This window comes from Cydia amplana, chromosome 4 (assembly GCF_948474715.1).
Source record: "Cydia amplana chromosome 4, ilCydAmpl1.1, whole genome shotgun sequence".
Classification (NCBI taxonomy): Eukaryota; Metazoa; Arthropoda; class Insecta; order Lepidoptera; family Tortricidae; genus Cydia; species Cydia amplana.
Window position 1 is genome coordinate 12,920,246 of NC_086072.1, and position 19,252 is coordinate 12,939,497.

Consider the following 19,252-nt stretch of genomic DNA (forward strand, 5'->3'; position numbering starts at 1 on the left):
TTTCCTCTTGTAATGTTACGAGTATCTGATATTGCTACAACCTAATACTAGCGTTATCTGCGGGTTTGCTTGCGCAATTTATTTTCAAACCGCTATTTTAATTATATTAGTACCTTGTCTTGCCATACTGTGGTATAGTTGTACCAGTATCTGATGCTCGTTTCACCGCACCGCTTTCTCATGTACCTGGACTGCCCATCACACTCAATGATTGCTTCATTGTAAATAAATACCCACCCTTGTTAGTGCTAGCGTGTGATGGTTACCAGTCCAGGGCGAATATTGAACACAGGCCTAATTTTACTATTGGACGCGTTCCAGGAACTCCCTACGGGGTTGGCATTTTTGCCACCATGACCTTGGGCTTGATGAAGCCTTAAGCGCTACCTCCGACGGCTCAGCTACCGTCGTGAGCTACCTCCGTGTCGACCTTGGGCGACCTTGACCTTGGCTGCGCCTCGTCTCTTGGCCTTAAGTCAAACTCCACCACGCTACGCACATCCGAGGGACGTGGGGTATTGTACTAGAAGACCGGCCAACTCTCTAGTAGACAGACCCAGAATCTAGGCTTCGAACCCACTCTTGTTCTAGTATAATTATTAGCCTTAACTTATTAAATAACTCTTACTTTACTACTTTAAGCTAAAAACTTAATTGCTAGACTCAAACTTAATCTAAACTTAACACCTACAACTTACTTCTAGAAAATTTAACCTTATCTTTAAACTTAAACGAGATAGTGTATATTAGTATTAGGGTAAATTAAATAAATTGTTATTAAGATTTAAATATTCTTGATTATTTACGTCCCAACAATATCTCCCCAGGTAATATACGGTTAGGTGATATTTTTAGGTGACACAAGGGCGTACAATGAATCCTGAATGAAGCGATGGATTCCACAATATGTTCTGTGTTCTAAAGTAGAATCCTGAGCGTAATGAGGGATTCAACTGTTAACGCCCAAGACAAAATAATTTTGATACCGTGTGACACATACTGCTTTTCACATCAACTATGAGGAAAATAAAAAAATCTTAGTGGATACAATCTGATGCTTAAACAGATTATTTAAGCTAAAAAAATAATGTGCAAAAAATGTAAAAATTGTGTGCTAGAACAGAAAAGTGTTACTTTGATCCCTCCTAGCAGGAAGGAAAAGTGCCACTTTGATCCCTCCTAGCCGGGAAGAAAAAGCTCTTTTCCGAATAGGTGGTGTGAAAAATATTTTATGGAATATGTACAAAGATTTGTACGCGAGGCCTAAAGGGAGGTTAAAAGGTTATGGTCATGTTTTAATCGTACTCGTATTATATCTGGGGGCACGGCAGTGCCCCCGCCAAGTTGAGCGCGAAGCAAACACTGCCGTACCATCCTTTACTGGAACCATTTCGCCGCATTTTCAGGCCCCTATTTGGATAAGACCAGAACGCAGAAATTTTTGTCATCCAGTAAGCTATAATCACATACTTAAAATCTAAAATTTCAAGTCTGTAGGTCATTTAGTTCCGAAGTTAAGCGAAAGCAAAGTTTCGCATTTATGACACTCACTCACTCACTCATGATCATCAGAATAGAACTAGTACTTCCCATAAACTCAGAGAGCTGAAATTTGGTACAGAGTTAGGGTTTAATGGCCACATAAAGGGAAAACCTAAAAATATTGCAATATCAGTCACGTTTTAAAGATCTAAGAACTGCATAAGTAAGTTTGTAATCCCATATAAATATATGATATTACAAAGTTACTGTTGCAGTTCCTACAAATAGTAGGTAAAGTAAAGGTACACTACGATGTACGATGTGAGTATGAATGAAGATATGTTTAGTTATGATATGTGTATACATAGTATGGGTATGAGTACCCGAAAAGAAGGACTGCCTACAAAAAGAGATGAGATCCCATCAAAAACATTACATGTAAAAAGGTGCAAGTCTCGCAACGCTTTTACTACAAAAAAGTTTTGAGATGTAATGTGAAACCAAGTCGGTTATTTTAATCAGTTCCAGGGGGTGTTTAAAACCGTATCAATAAGATATCTTTAATTTGTAATACATATAATGACTTGGCAATCGCACATATTTGTAATGCTTTACTCGTACCGTACTCGTAAATATGTGTAATGCTCAAACGTTATGTTCAATTAAAATTATTTTTAATAGGTGACGATGATCCTTTTGTCATTATGCAGCCGTGCGATGGCCAAGTCATTATACGTATTACAAATTAAAGATATCTTATTGATACGGTTTTAAACACCCCCTGGCACTGATTAAAATAACCGACTTGGTTTCACATTACATCTCAAAACTTTTTTGTAGTAAAAGCGTTGCGAGACTTGCACCTTTTTACATGTAATGTTTTTGATGGGATGTGACATTTACTTGCTCAACTAGGTTCCCCGCGATACAGGTGTAACCTAGTGCGGGGGCCCCTGGTTACTATGTTTGTAACACTTTTAGAAAATAAACTACTTAGGTATTCTTTTTCTTATTCTTAACTGCCACAATTGCCATTTAGGGAGGTTAGTACCGAGTTTTGCGAGCATTGCGAGTGTTTGCAGCGATTTAGTGGCGCGATAGTAGTTGCAGAACCGTGTATATGACCGGCGACAGCATCACGACTGTATCGATACTGAATCCCGACTGTATTGTTACTAAAAAGAGTCGCCTTAATGTGTTAATTGGCTTTCTGTATTTATTAAGTTTAAAAGAAGAAGAAAGAATTTGAGTTTATTCTGATTAAAATGATCAAGGATCTCATGGGGTTTGGAGGTTATCCAAGCAAGGCGTGAGACTCTATTTAATGGTTATCAAGTGTCGCAATGAGCTAGTTGCGATGTATAAGTTCTCCTACAAATAAGGTTTCATTTATTTATTCCCCCTCAATACAGTCCAATATATTTAAACAAAATTATGATTAAGTATAGAAGATATATACCGCGGTATTCGGAAATCAAGATCCGTTCTAAACTAGAGAACGATACGATATGTACTAGATACGTTGTAGTTTAGATTTCAACTTTGCAGCTCTATTCGGGCAACAAATGTCACGTTTACGTTAAAATTATCTGGGTGACCGAGCTTCGCTCGGAAAACATATAAAACCTCGAAAATGTGCGTTTTCCCAGAGATAAGACCTAGCTAGATCGATTTTTCGCCCCCGAAATCCCCCATATAGCAAATTTCATCGAAATCGTTAGAACCGTTTCCGAGATCCCCGAAATATATATATAAATAAATAAACAAGAATTGCTCGTTTAAAGGTATTAGATTAGATTAGATATCGTAATAATATCTTGTGGAAATCGTTCAAGAGTATCTATAGAATCGCGGAAATGTCAAATTTGACAGGCTAGATCTCAAAAATATCGTTATCGTATCTTGATGATGTCTAATAGACATCTAATAGATGTCTAGTTCAAAATCTGAATTGGGCCCATAAGCGATCACAAATAACTGTGTACATTAAATAACTGGTTACTTATACATTTATATCTTTCAGCTGTGATTCTACGACGCAATTACTCGACATTAATTTACGATTAAAAAGTAACAATCTAAAATTGAAGTAGCTAATTTTGTATGAGCTGAGATCATTGTAGCGTGCTAGCTGCCGTTCGGAGATTTTAGGATAATATGGATAATCCAGCTAGCTCGAAATGAAGCTACGAAGAATCACTCCGCCGCGCAGCCAACTTGAAAATTATTTATTCATTGCAAAGTCATGTTTATACGTATGACACAAATTTAAATTTTCGGTTGAGTACAACATTTAATAACAAATATTAAAATGTGGTTAAGTTATGTGGTTTGTGAATTATAGTCCTTTATCATGGAATCGGTATATAAAGGACAATTAAATAAGTGGAGAATTTCATAGCAAACAATATTTATTAAGTATTTGAATTATTTCTAGAAGGACAAGATACAAATTAGGGGTTTTCTAGTGTATGTTACGTATATCCAAATTTTGTCCCAAGCTCATACTTGTTTTGCCCAGGCGCGTTATGTTTAACTAGTTTAAATGCCTCCGCTGTTAAAATCATTCGAGTTCCTCTTCAGCAACATATTACGGTTAGACTGAATAATAGAAATGACAAGTAAGCGTTTATTGTATAGCTGCCTACTGTAGAAATTACCTCATACCTAAATTAAAATGTACTAAATACTCACGCATTACAGGTATCGTTAGATTCATTCCAACGGAATGATATTGTTATTTTGTTTTTCAATACTGTATGTTGAGCTTACTGTGGGGCTTAGTCAGTTTGTGTTTGTTTAAATTATTTAATTAAATAAATTTCTGTATTGAAATATTTTAATGTTTTGTTTTATCTAAGAGAAACTGGAAAATATCGCATAATATTTCCTAGGTACAAAATTTACAATCCTAGTTCACGGCCAACATTCTTAAATTATTTTATTAGTGTTGGCACCATATTTGTTTTAACAAAAAATCATTAAACAACATATTTATTGTACCGTAGCAAATTTGAGCATTGTCCGTTAAACGACCATCAAAGATGCTCAAATCCATTTCATACACTGCCCGACTATTACCAAGAGATATTGAGCTCCGCCGGAGCTCTAAACGTTATCTACTTATTATATTCGTTTTTTATTCCTTTGGTTCTGAGCATTTATTACGTCTTATTGCTTGTGGAGTGCTTGGGGCCGTGCGGGCCAGCGTAGTCAACAAGAGGTTATTATGTTGAGACTGGCGAAAAATGAGCGAAAAGACTGCATCCTTCTTTGTTGTCGGGAACAAAAAGTTACTAAGATCGTATAATATCATGCTGCCTGACGAAATTAATTTTTAAATCAGAATACTTATGTAATGATCTTATAATTGCAGAAAAACGTTTATAACCTTGATTTAAAACCTGTATGATATCACGAAAAATTATAAATTAGAAAAGTGTGTTATTCAAGTAAGAGATGTAAAGAAGCGAAACTTAAAAAAAGTCAATATGGAGCATGCGAATTGTTTGTTAAGTTAAAAGGCATTGTTCGACAAAAAAGAATCCTTTCAGTTATGGCGTAATGCGTATAAAGGTACATTTGTAGCGGATTTATGGAGAAGGCCTCGGTTGGTTTATGATGACAATGCCGCCGCGAACGCCCGGGAGCAGCACCTCATTTCCTCGCTGAAAGTTATAAAAAACATATTGAAAATGAGATTCCCGCAGTGGAAGACCTAGCGAATGTTATCTTGTTTCGTGATTTGCCTGTTTTTATATACGCTCCCGGGAAATAAACGTATTTTAGAGAAAGGGTCCCTTCTGGGTTTCAAAGTTTTTTCCGATACTTTGCATGTGTTGATTTGGCTATTTGGAGCCAATTTATTTGTGGACAGTATAAACTGCGCACACAGTTATTTTAAATTGGTAACCGCGCGTCTTTATTCAGGATTTTGTTAAAGAGGATTAGTCAAGGAGAGCTTTAAGGCGACTTTACCAATTTTAAAAACTTAACAGACTAAAAACATGTGCATTTCGCTCGCGCCAAGTATAAATACAAGCGGGTAGGGGTAAGTAACGTCAAAATAAGATCATATTGGCAACAATTTGCAAGTTTGAGTCAGCCAAGCAAGATGTTATTAATGATATAATTATATAACATAAATAGTTTCTCGTGTGACATGCAATTAACTGCAGCTGCCTTTAGTTAGCGTTAGAAAGGTAATTATTTTATACATATTGCTTCAATCTGTAGGTATTTAGTCTTGCTTTGAAAGCAAAGTCTTTACCGTAAAACGGGGTGAATAGACACGATTTTCAACTTCAAAACAATTTTCACCAAGTGTTTAAATAATAAAAGTAATAATTTTGACGTCTTTATTTGAGTCTTGCGTAGTTCTTCAAATTTGCATCTGTGAAATCAATTTTTACCTACCTAGTTCAGAGAAAATCAAAGAAAACTACCTGTTTTCTCTATATCCTTATAATGGGGTCGATAGACACAAGAAAGGGGTGAATATAAAAATACAGTTTCAGTTGTCATAAACATCTAATTTGATTATTATGATATTCATACTCTATTGGCACATATTATGTAGGTATATCTGTTAAACAGTTCTTTGACAGAAAATGTTTTTTTCGTATTTTTTCACCGCCGAAACGTGTTTTTTCACCTCTTTGTGGTATCTAATCACCTCCTATGGCGTAACTACTCACCCCAATATGCGTGTCCGGTGATCCCTTTGTCACGTAAAATGGCTTTGTTAATTATTTTTTTGCAAAAAAAAATGCTTAATTAGGTATAGAGAAAATTGGTGAAATTACTTATTATTTAGGTACCATAGTACTTAAAAATATGTTCAAGGACAGCTTTTAGTTGTTTTTACTCTATTATTATTTATTAATTATCATCTCATCCATGTTTTGACAAAGATTTGAGATATTTATTTTTAATGAAACATTTACAAAGCTTAGTCAGGTTTTGTACCTGACCGCGGAAATAATATTTCTGCGGTTTATTATGATTTTAGCAGTTAATGTATGATTCGGATATGCTTCGAAGTTATTGTACTTACATATTGCAATCATAATGACACTGGAGTGCAGGTAGTTAATATTTATATTTTGGGCATTTTTAACATGATCTCTCTTCATTTTATTTACTAAACATTTTAGTGCCTTGCTAAAGTGTATATATTTCGTACAATATTCTCCATCCAATAATTATTTACTCTTTTTCCACGTTACAGTTTTAAAATTTTACAACCATTGAATAAATTCGCGGTAGACCCGGTTGTAAATACGTGTTCAAAACGCGTAACTTTAAATGTTGGGTATGTTATTATTACTGTTATTAGAAAATTCCTTTAGCATCTAAATAGAAACAGATTTCTATTTAGATAATCCTTTTAACATCCTGAATAACATTTCATAGCGTAGACCTAAAAACATTAGAGCTCCTGTATCTCTTCTTTCTTTATTTTTTCATATAAGTACGTAGGTAGAACCTCTATGTATTTGTTATACCTAAATGAACTGCTCTTTGATTGTATAAACTGTGGGACCCGTTCAAGAACAAATTATACATTGGATGTCTTTGAATTTCATTGAGCGCAGATATACTATTGATATTCCATTTACGGTGTTAAACGTCGCCAATTAGCGGCACGACACTCGGCAAGCAGACGAAAGACAAAGCTCCCGTTACGGGAGTTATCCGTATGAAAGCACACAAGTTGCTGTTATGTTGAGGGCCACTATGTACAGTATTCAGGCAAAGATTGTCTTGTCAAGAGCCTGAGAGCTCAGTGTAACGCGCCCCGCGGTACAGGACGGACGTCCCACGCCGCGTCGATGCCGCCCACGCTCCTCTGACGTATCCGATACTCGAACAAAAAGTTTCCGAACTCAAATACTTTTTTCGAATGAACAACTTTGATATGATACGTTGATATTTGACTTTGAGGACAAAAAATAGTGAACGTTAATGGATAGGTACATTAGATAGTTTCGGATACGGTATTGAAAGATTTTTGATGAAATGTGAATGTCTAAAGTAATTATTTAGCTTTCTACGTCAACTGTGCGAGGTAAGTACTCGTAAATAAAGTTTCGTAGATTTAATTGGCAAAATAAAAAGTTTTGTTTATTTCATATTTATTATTCAATTACAAAAATAAATTGGCATTCCGATGTTTGCCAAGCTTTAAATATTAATTTCGCTTCACTTTTCCATTTTTGTTTTTATGCAGTTGTAAATGCTTCACTTATATTTTATTTTACCACTTATACGCGTAGCAGGAAAATGTTACGGGTAAACTTTATTGACATTCAGTTTCAATTTTCCGGTCGTTGAAAACATAGATATGTCCTAAATGCCAGTTGAATATTATTACCTAGCAAAAACACCCAGTGATTCTGATAAGCAAATATCCGAGCCGGATGGCAAACCCGCAGTTGGTTTATTTCTATACGAGACCCTCCGAATTCGTCTCCAATACTTCCAGGGCAAAGTCAGCATAACAAAGAGAATTACGACAATGACGTCTACATTGAACCCTCTTAATTTTCCTTTTGGGATCCTTTGTTTTATACAGAGGCCGTGGCTATTGTCGAAATCGCTTTATGTTGCCAGTTTGTCGAAGATGAAAGAGAAAAAATAATTAGTCATAGTATAAACTCTTGGCCACTTAAGTGAAGTACAGTCAGTTTCAGATCATTTTATAAAATTAAGGCAAAATCCATGTTTTTAAGAATTTACTGGGCTTTAGTTACTGTAAAACGTATTTTAGTTTTAAAGAGTATCATTCCACATTAAACTAAAAAATAAACAGCGATTCTTGTAAAATACGGGCAAGCCAATTATAAGCTTGAAATATTATACCAGAATACCTCCAGCTCCGTTTCTGGCTTTAAACATTTTAATGAAATTGCGTTCACCCAATTATAAATTTAAAAATGAATTTCTGGGTTCGTCTCATTGGGTTTTACGTTTTCACTGTTGCGCCGATTGCTATTTTAATTGAATATAATAATAGTTAGTAACTTATATATAGGTTACATTGCTGTTACACAGTTAATGCTTTACCGACAATTTTCTCGCTTCAATCAACTGTCGTAAATAAAGCTTCTAAGACGTGTCCAATTGTATCCTTCCGAAACATATAACTAACCCGATTAATTTGGTGAAATTATATGTTTTTGAAAGACTAATTCATAAAGCGTCGAAACTTTTTTAGCATAACCGCCGAATGGGGACAATCTGGAAAGTAAAGAAGATCATGCGTTCATGGTTAATGCCGCAACACCAATCTATTAAATCACCCGATCAAGAAGGCAATTATTATCCAAATTCTTAAGTCGCCCCTGCAGCGGTTTAACGTCAAATTACTTCACTGGCTCAGTGACCCCCAAAAGGATCTTGGACTCCGACACAAGAGAACGCCACTCTGCCCTATTCTGCGCCACTTCACGCCAGTTGGGTACTTCGAGAGCGAACAGGTCTTTTAGGGCATCGTCACTCCAGTGGTATCTGGGACACCCGCATGAACGTTTTCCACTTATGTCAACCCTATACCTACAAATTCTTAACCTCTCATTTCCCAGTGTAATTTTTAAGTTCAATTGCTTCCAGGCCCCTATTTCACCACGGCGACAGGTGCGACAATTCGACAAATATCACTGTTGCTGACGTCACAGGCATCCATGGGCTACGGTTACCGCTTACCATCGGGCGGTATTCCTCTTTGCCACCATCACTGTATTATTTAAAAAAATCGAAATCGACAATTATTATATCGGCAAAAAACAGGTATTTTTCTTTCGAAGTTTATGATGATGATGATGATGACAATTGTCACACGATTTAATAGAACTTTCGGTAATTCTTGACAGGAAATAAGTTCTGTGTCGGAATTTCGTAACAATTGTCGTGTTTCTTGTGACAATTGTCATTAGCTTCGCAAAATAAGTACTTATTTATTGGCGATATAATGGAGTTTTATTTTAACTAATATATTGCAAACAGGTACACCGCCCGTCCGATGGTAGGCGGTTACCGTAGTCTATGGAAGCCTGTGACGTCAGTAACAGTGATGTCAACAATTGTCGCACCTGTCACCGTGGTGAAATAGGGGCCTGCTTGTTTGTGATAGCCGATCAAGCCAAATGCATAGGGTGCTAACTCGCGTGCCGACGGGCAATACTTTTATTGTCAAGCAAAGCTACGTGTGCTACGCCGGAGATCGTAGCAGCCCATTGGGTAGAATTCTTGGATATCCAATACAATGAGATCTCGTTTATTTAATAAACTGTAAGCAATCAAGAGGCGCATTTATACTGGCCGCTATATTCGGAAAACAAGATCCGTTCTAGAGAAGAGAACGATATGATATGTACTAGATACCTGGTAGTTTAGATTTCAACTAGATATCTTTTGCAGCTCAATCCGGGCAACCAATGTCACTTTTACGTTAAATTATCGTATTAAGATCGTTTCAAAATCGTTTTGAGATCTAAAAAATACATAACGAGACGTTTTAGACATTGTGGAAATCGTTCAAGAGTATTTCCAGAATCGCGGAAATGTCAAATTGGACAGGCTAGATCTTAAAAATATCGTTGTCGTATCTTGGTGATGTCTAAAAGATATCTAATATTTAGATGTCTAGTTCAAAATCCGAATCGGGCCCTAAGTAATAAAGAGGCGCATTTATACTGGTTCTCCTGAGCATTCAAATCCACTCTACTTAGTAAGAAATCGTAATACCAACACTTAATTTTTCCGTTAAGCCGTGAAATTGTTTTCAGATGTCTGAGCGTTGAGCGTGTCAGAATAAAAAATATTAAACAATCTAGGACTATGTACAGTCGCAATCAAATATATCGGAGCGGCCAAGGTGACAACTACTGCTGCTGAACACACCTCTATTGCTCAAGTGTTAGAGTGCGTGTTCGCATATTTTTGAGCACTTTGGCCGCTCCGATATATTTGAAAGCGACTGTACTACCTTTGTAAACTAGAATATCTTAAATATTAAACAGTTTTTGCGTGTAGAATTAATCAAATGAAAGAAATGTCGTTCTAAAAGGATAAGATTGAACAAAAATATATAAGTAGACTCGTTATTTAACTTTTACATTATTAAAGCTTTAAGCATGACCTCGAAGCTCAGGTTAATCAAGTAAAAGGTAATTATTAACTAGCGGTCGACACAGCAGTCAGTTTGAGGTCAACTGGGACGAATGCAACTGTAGCGGGTAAATATCAACACAGATAATAATTGATGACCCACGTAAATATTTACACATTTTGATGGTAAATATGATAATCCTTCAGTTTTATGATAGATTAAATAACTTAAACTTTGAAAGCATTATACATTATTATGATTTTTCTAACAGTTTTTACGATTTGTTAGATATAATTTGTAATTTCATATTATTTAGCTTTTTACGAACGGAGAGCGTTATGTGTAAGGGCGAATATGCTGGCCCGTTTGCTAGATGTTCAAAAGCGGTAAAAATAACTCTGTTTAAGACATTTTGTTCATCCTTTTACACAGGTTGCCTTTGGGTCAGCTATACCCAAAACTCGTATAATGCTCTGCGAGTGGTGTACAACAACGCTTTTAGAGTGCTGGTTGGGCTGCCTAGGTTCTGTAGCGCTTCAGCAATGTTTGCGGAGGCTCGAACTGATGCCTTTGCAGCAATCATACGCAAGAAAGTGGCCTCATTACTGCGTAGAACCAGGGATAGCACAAACAGCATTCTAAGGATGATTGCTGATTACGTTTGTTGTCCCATAATGATAAGTTTAATTAAATTAATTAAGTCTAATATAACTTTTAAGTATTAATATAGTTTTTAAGTCTTAATATGTAATACTAACACAATGGGATCACTGTTATCTTGAAGTAAATAAATAATTGAAATTTAAATTATTAATAATCTACGCCTTAAATACATGTTGAATACCTAGGCTCCAAATACGTCGTATTCTCATGAATATTTAAAAATACTGTTGATGTTTGATTTTTAGGTTTCCGTAGTCAACTTTTAACGCTTATAGTTTGGCCATCTCCGTCTGCCCGTGTGTCCGTCCTCGGTTTATTAAATAAGAGCGGACGTAAGATTGTCGTCAAAAACCATTTGTAGATTTGCTGCTTTCATAATGTTTAAATTTCATTTTAATTAATTATTTTACCAAGTCTACTATTTACTGCGCTCGTTCTTTTTCTTACTCTTTAATATTTTATCTCTGCAACTAAGAGCACGAAAACCAATTATTAATCTAGTACTAAAACCAATACATCAAATCTTGCTGGAAAAAATGTTAAGGACAAATCAGTTTTAGAGCAATCATTTCTTTAGACAATTGGCCACTACGTCTAGTACCTACTCAATGGGACTAAACAGTAAGGGCGAGTGTTTTTAGAACAACCTATATTAGGGATTAAGACAGACCCCATCGCTATTCACTTTAGTAGCTTCGCTTTCTTTGATTCCGCAATACAAAGCTTGTGTGAAATGTGTGAGAGATCGGTTTTTGCAATAAATTTGCAAGCGTTTTGTCTTTCCTTTTTTTAAATTTTTGTATTCTATTGAGGTGTGCAATAAAGTGTATTTTAATTACTTATCTATCTGGTGACCGAAGAGCTGGCGGCTACCTCGCACAACGTATCAGCATTGCGATACAGCGAGGAAATGTCGCCAGCATCCTTGATGGTACAATGCCTCAAGGGCCTATTTTAGATTTAAGCTAGTTATTAATTTCTTTTAGCTGTATATAATAATATATCTTGTTATTTTTAAATAACAAGATATATTATTATATACAGTGGTATTCTGTATATAATAATATATCTTGTTATTTAATTTTTTTTTCTTATCTATCTATAGTATCAATATAATATACATGTCGAAGAGGGAGAGGGGAAAACGCTAATTGTGTGGGGCTATTGATAGCGGGTGGTGGGCATGGTACCTCGATGTATTACTTCACAGCCAAAATAGTAGGTATGCTACCAACGCATGAAATGAACATTCAGACTCATTAACCATACTAGTGCCTACTATATTTCAGTACTAAATAATCAAAACGACCGATCACTATTTGAATCCAAAATTATTTGATTTAAAATAAAAAGATCACATGATCGTTCAAATCTTTAATTTACAAAAGTAAGCTTCTAATGGCACATAAGACATAAGAAATCAAAATCACACTTGGAATAAAACACTTAGCTAAACGGTTAAAGAACGTGAGAATCTATAAGCTTTCAGAATAATCCTTCAGGTATAAGCCTTCAGGAACGTAGCGAATTAGGCACGAGCTTGGCTAACGTCCGATCTCTAGCGCGGTCCGATCAAGAAGAAGGAAGCCAAACCCCAGCGGCGGAGCCAACCGCTCCCGCCTCCAAATCAAGTTGGCAAACCTGCCTGACCAGTCCAACATAACGACAAAAATGCCCACTCGTGCCTACGTTCACTCAAGATACATCTCTTGACGTTCCAAAGCCTTTTCTACCTGTCATCTTAGTTCAACAATACGCCAATAGATGGTGGCGTTATTCACTACGAAACTTTATTATTTCGTTACAAGCAAAAATAATACGTAGCCAAACATTGCTAATCGACTTTATACAGGCGTCTAACTATGAACTGTAACGCTGCAATTCGTCCTTCTGGTGTCTCGCTCCGACATACATATAGAAAATATAACTCAATTTCAACCAAAGTGTCGCTTACAGGGTTCTGCCTTTGTACCGTCGATATTAACCTTGCCCGTAGATACCGGAACGCCGTATGTGAATAATACGTTACGTACCGTATTTTATGGTCTGCAGAACCTAAAAAGTTGGCAGAGTTTACTGCGGACAGAATTGTGGGGTTCGACAAAACATCCGCCCGTCGGACCGTGTCCGGAACAACCCCGGATTTATTTGACCACATTGCGCGGGTTCCTTCCATGTTCAATGGTATATAAAATTATAGTACTCGTTATGAATAATAATATATCTTCGTATATCAGTAAGTTACCACGAAATTTCATTAAGCAACTTTTAATACTTCTCTCATTTCTTAAATGATTTGTATACTTTATATAACTTCCTTACCTATCTAATATATTACATTTGTCAATCACACCAGTCATTTACCGCTCTCTAATTTCTAAATCGAATTATTATAAATAGTTACGTTACGTGACAAAAGTATGACAGTATATATCATATACCATCAAAATATTTATACAGGGTGGCCCATTTAGATCGGTCAGTATGGGAAAATCTGAAACTAAAAGACATACGACGATCTCTTCTTAGGAACCATGTCATCGATTTTAGTAACAAGAAAAACTGCATCATACATTTAAAAAAAATGTATGTAAAATGTATTTAAAAAAATGGTGATAATTTCGAATACTTACTAAAATAAATTAATGGATATGAAAACAATGCATTTTATTCATTTCAGACATCATGTTTCATAGTAACATTTACTGCTTAAGACCCACACAATCGATATCTCAATAGAAATCGTTTTAGTTTTATTTTTCAAAATGTTCGGGGTTTGATTCCCGAGCTGAGTACACATTTTTTTAAATTGTATGAATGCAGTTTTTCATGTTACTAAAATCGATGACATGGTTCCTAAGAAGAGATCGTCGTATGTATTTTAGTTTCAGATTTTCCCATACTGACCGATCTAAATGGGCCAGCCTGTATACATAGAGTTATGGGTATAACTCAGGAACAAATATTTGTGAAAACACACAAATAAATACCTTACCAGGATTCGAACCCGAGACCTCCCCATACACAACACAAAATGTAACGCAACGAATGTACAACATTTAGATCATTGGTTTCTCTATTTTTTATTTATTTAACTAAAAGCTGGCTGGGCACACCGAATTTGATATTGATCCAGTGAGATAAAACTTTGTTGAAAATTGTATTTTATTCATTTCTCGAACAATTAAATAACATAAGATTGTTTAATAGGTTTAGGTTTCGCCACTAAATTCAGAATTAATTAAGAACGCAATCCCTATTAAAGTGTCCATGGTACGTGCCGGGCGCTAACTATAAGGCCCGCGTTCCATCGCAGATGAGGCAAACATTAAATTCTACTTATGCCATTACCTTCTCAATTACTGGCAATAATGTTCATCGTGTAAAAATTACGTTGGACTTTTGACGAAACGAAAACTCACTTCCATCCGTGCCCTTTTTGAAATCGAGTTATCGCCAATGGATCACGCGCTTAAGGCAGTCATTAACGGACAGTGTTGTTGTCCCAACTTATTATCGTTTAATTTATAGCCACACATTAGCGCTTGAGGCACCATTAAGCTAGGGAAGAGTCGAGGAATAAATAAACTCGGGGAAAGTTCACATGATGAACACCCCTACCCTAACTCACTTTCCTCAGCACGTGCAGTCGTTAAATTGTCGCTGGTCGGTATAGCGTTTGTATTTATACCTTAATGACACGGTCTAGGGAAGTTTTAGGTCAGTATTCTTTAACTCCAGAAGATACGGTTTAATATAATATCACAGACGATTTTGGTCAGACGTTATATTATCCAATAAGGGATGTATTATCCCCACTTATTCGCCCCACCTTTAACGTCAAAGTATGTGATTCTTTGGAATGGATTCCTCAATGAAAACATTCTAAACCCCTCTAATTACAAGTACGCTCTTGTGAAGCCTGCAGCATTATTTCTCTGCAGAGCCAAATTCACAGAATCACCGAGGAAGGGTTCAAATTCTAAATTCTACCGACAGATCTGACATTAAACAGTGCTATGTTTGACATGTTTCTATTTGTCGTGTCATCTTTTTAAACAAAATTCAATTGTAATACCATCGTATTAAGCTTGCTTCTTCAAAATCAAATGCTAAAGGTTCGTTAACGAATACCCAAAGAAGAAAATACCTTACTGACGAGTCATAAGAACGAATATCATTTCGTCATTCCTCGATGATTCCGCTCGGATACTTGAGCAAAATTGCGTTTTTGTGAGATACTGTGAATTTTCTTTCAAGTACGTTAGAGTATATTTTACGGTGTCGAAAGATAAGGAAGATTGCCTATTCGTAGACAAGTCAACGATAAGAGTAGTCGTTATAAAGGTTGTCGGAATCCCTAAAATATAAACATCGTCCAGATGTCACAGATGGAGGCTTTTTGGCCTAATGGAGGATTACCTTAGCCGTCGGCAAAGTCAAATATCTAAAGCTGAAAGATTGCACACATTGATTTAGGTAACTATCTTATAGATAATTGTTTAACTGTGTGATCACTTGAATAATTTCCGAATTTTTATAAATATTCAACTTCAACTTCAACTTCAACATTTATTCAGCAAATAGGCCACAAGGGCACTTTTACATGTCAACATTGAATTTACATACAAGCAAAATAATAATAATTATACATCAACAATTATTAAATACAACTACAACTACCAAATCAAACTAACGTAATACAATTACTTAGAGATGTATAAGGTCTCTTAATGTCGAATTACATAAAAAAACTATAATAATAATATTAAAATAAAAACAAAACAGATACATGGAAAAAAAAATCTAAACTTATTTAGAGGTGTAAATGTCTCTAAGTGTCAGAACTAAAAAATAACATAGTTTATCAAATTATCCTTAGAGATGTATAGGGTCTCCAAGAGTCACAATCCTGTATGATTAACACATTACGAGAAAAAAAAACATACGATATATTAACCTATCCTTGACTTAACTTTCTCATTTATCCATAAACTTTTGCTTTATAGGTACTGTTTTTCTTTTGAATGCTGTATTTAGCTATAATTAGTTAAGCATCACTGAATGTTTCCTTTTACTGGTTCTATTTAAGTAAGTATTAGACCTAATAACTTTTAGTAGACCTTAATAATCAAAAATAAAATAACTGCCTAATAGTTTCATAATGCTCTATGCACCGTGATTAATAAGTATAAATGGGTCACATTTTTTCCTCGTTAGATTCGATTTCGTGGGACCTTTTATTACATAACACTAATTTTACGTTTATATTAAATTATATTTACCAAATTCACTTTTAAAACTCCCAAAAAATGTTATTCAATATTTTCCTTAATCATTTTCGGAGACATGATTATAATATTTATGTTAATTATGCTAAATGATACACCTTGACCCTGAATTAGCAGTTTAATGGGGCAGGATCGAATTATAAGGAAACTGAGCGGAATATCTCGCTCATTTTCTAAATGAAACAGAAAAGAAAACCTCGAGATCGGACGGTCAATAGTAGGTACATCTATTATTTCACGTAATCGCAAATTCCAACCTTAAAGGTGGTCTTTAATTTTTACTTTTAATGACAATTAGATGTGAGAAAAGATAGCTAAAATATATTGTTTACGTGAGTTCATTTGATTTGAGGTAACAGTTTCGTACGAGTATGTGTGAAATCTTTAGTAGGTATGGGTGTCCCAAGAAGTAGTGATATACTGAAGCTGGGAGGTAGAGGACCTACAGGGCTATCTGAATTACCCCCATGTATGTTCCGCGATTTTTCGTATTTTCGGAGTTATGATTTTTTTTAATTTTTCACCTATCGCCGAGTACGATGAGATTTTTATTTATGGTGACGTGAATTATTACGGTAGATGCTTGATTTTTTTTGTGTGCTAAGCTGATAGATAGGCCAATTCAGTATGGTAACATTTACTATCGTTAGATCTTTGAATGGAATTAAAAAAAAATTTAATGCCAAGAAAGATAAAATTACCCAGTATATTTAATTTTTCTAAGCGCCCTTGAAGTTGTGAACATACTGGGTAATTATATCTTTCTTGGCATTAATGTTTTGCCAGCCAGGATTGATGGCTGTTTGACAGAAACCCAACGAATCGTAATTTTATTGAAGCCACAGCTGCGGACTTACCTTCTCTTTTGTGAAAAGCGAAATTTGTCCCTCAGGTATCATTTCAAATTATTATACAAATGCTCGAAAAATATAATATCGCTATTAATAAAAACAAAAGATTACTAAACGTAAACTAATCTTTTTAACGAATGTATTTACTTATAAAAATATTATGATTAACTTTTGTGTCGCTGTCAGTGAAGGACCACTTAACTATATCATTATATTCATTATTAGAAAGCATTTTTTTTTAGATTTGGAATAAAAATAAAGCATTAGATTTGGATTTTTTTAAGTATTTATGTAGTTTCATATTGTTTCCAATTTTGTCAAAATCCATTTCTGATAATGGTTTTCAAGCTTACCCGAAACTCGTAACTTTTCAGTGACATGACTGTTTGGCCAGAGGAGCGAGTCCTGCAGAATGCAGATAATTAGAGATTAAACGAACTTACCTGTAAGTGAAGTTCTATCCTAATTATGCGAAGGTTTCGTCCGAAGATATTAGCATAAGAGACACATGTAGTATCGCGTAGCGCATGCCATTTCACACTATTTTGAGAATCATAAATTACTTTTTTTTTTTTTTTTTGTAAGGTAGTTTGCCTACCAGCTCCCGTCTACCCGTACTTCATTTCTTTGAGAGTATAGCTACCAGCAGGTTTATCATATTTTTACGATCAATGGGGTGTATGCTATTACACAATGCGGAGGGGGGGTTGCTAATATCTTCGGACGAAACCTTCGCATAATTAGGATAGAACTTCACTTACAGGTAAGTTCGTTTAATCTCTAATTATACTCGGTTTCGTCCTCTATATTAGCATAAGAGACACATGTAGACTTTTAGAGACAATGATCGTAAAAGTATGAGTAATAATGGAATGAAATACCTTAAGGTACTCATAAATCATCTTTTATTGATTTACTTTATAAGTAGATGTATACATGTATACATTGATTTTTGGTAGGTATATATTGACTAAGAGATAATCTACATTACCTACTTAATATAATCTTTAAGATTTAGTTGACATTTAAATATAATTAACTTTCCATGATTGTTAAGCCAAAGCAATCATCATCATTTGGATCAATAACAGGGCGATTATAAAATTTGGCAAATGTTTGCGAGGTAGAACTCCAGCCCGCAGTTTTGCGTATTTTATCTAAGCTGACACCTGATCTCAGAGCAGCGGAAGAGGCGGCATGCCGGGTACTATGCGCAGTGAACGATGACGTATCAATTCCGCTTAAGGCTAAAATATTTTTAACCCATCTACTTAATGTTTGCGTACCGACTTGTTTATGGGGCTTTTTAAAACTTATAAAAAGACATTCTGCTTGATTTCTAATATTTTTAGTCTTTTGTAAATATGAGTTAATTGTTCGTGCCGGACAAATCTCTGGTTTCTCATTAAAAAAGGGCAAGACCAGTAATGGTTGTGTAGAACCAATTCGCGAAGTTTTAATGAGGTCTGGAATTTTAATTTTAATTTTATCTGAGCAATTTTCAATATTGCATGTTTTAATATTAGCCAGCGTTTGTACTCTATGAGCTGTTATGAGAGCCAAAAGTGTTATTAACTTTTTAGATATCTGCTCGAGAGATAAGTCTTCATTGGGATACCATTTTTCCAAAAAATCTAACACGACTGATGGATCCCAGGTTTCGTTATATTTAGGAAGTGGAGGTCTAGAGCGAAATACTCCTTTAAAAAATCGCTTTAAATCATCGTTATCTGAGATTTTTTCATTAGCAATCAACGAGAGGGCAGATCTATAAGAATTTAATGTTCCATATTGGGCACCATTAGTAAACAAAATTGTTAAAAATCGTATGATTTCTGGAATTGATACATCAT

The 19,252-nt window shown here is 35.2% G+C and overlaps 1 protein-coding gene across 1 annotated transcript in view; it reads left to right on the top strand.

The window, feature by feature from the left end:
- Window positions 1-7,005: 7,005 nt before the first annotated feature.
- The window catches only part of LOC134647235 (lachesin-like), an 83,221-nt gene continuing 70,974 nt past the window's right edge, over window positions 7,006-19,252 (top strand). Inside the window, exon 1 of the mRNA XM_063501502.1 lies at window positions 7,006-7,552. The gene's annotated coding sequence lies outside the window, so the exon portion shown is untranslated. The remainder of the gene's footprint in view (window positions 7,553-19,252) is intronic.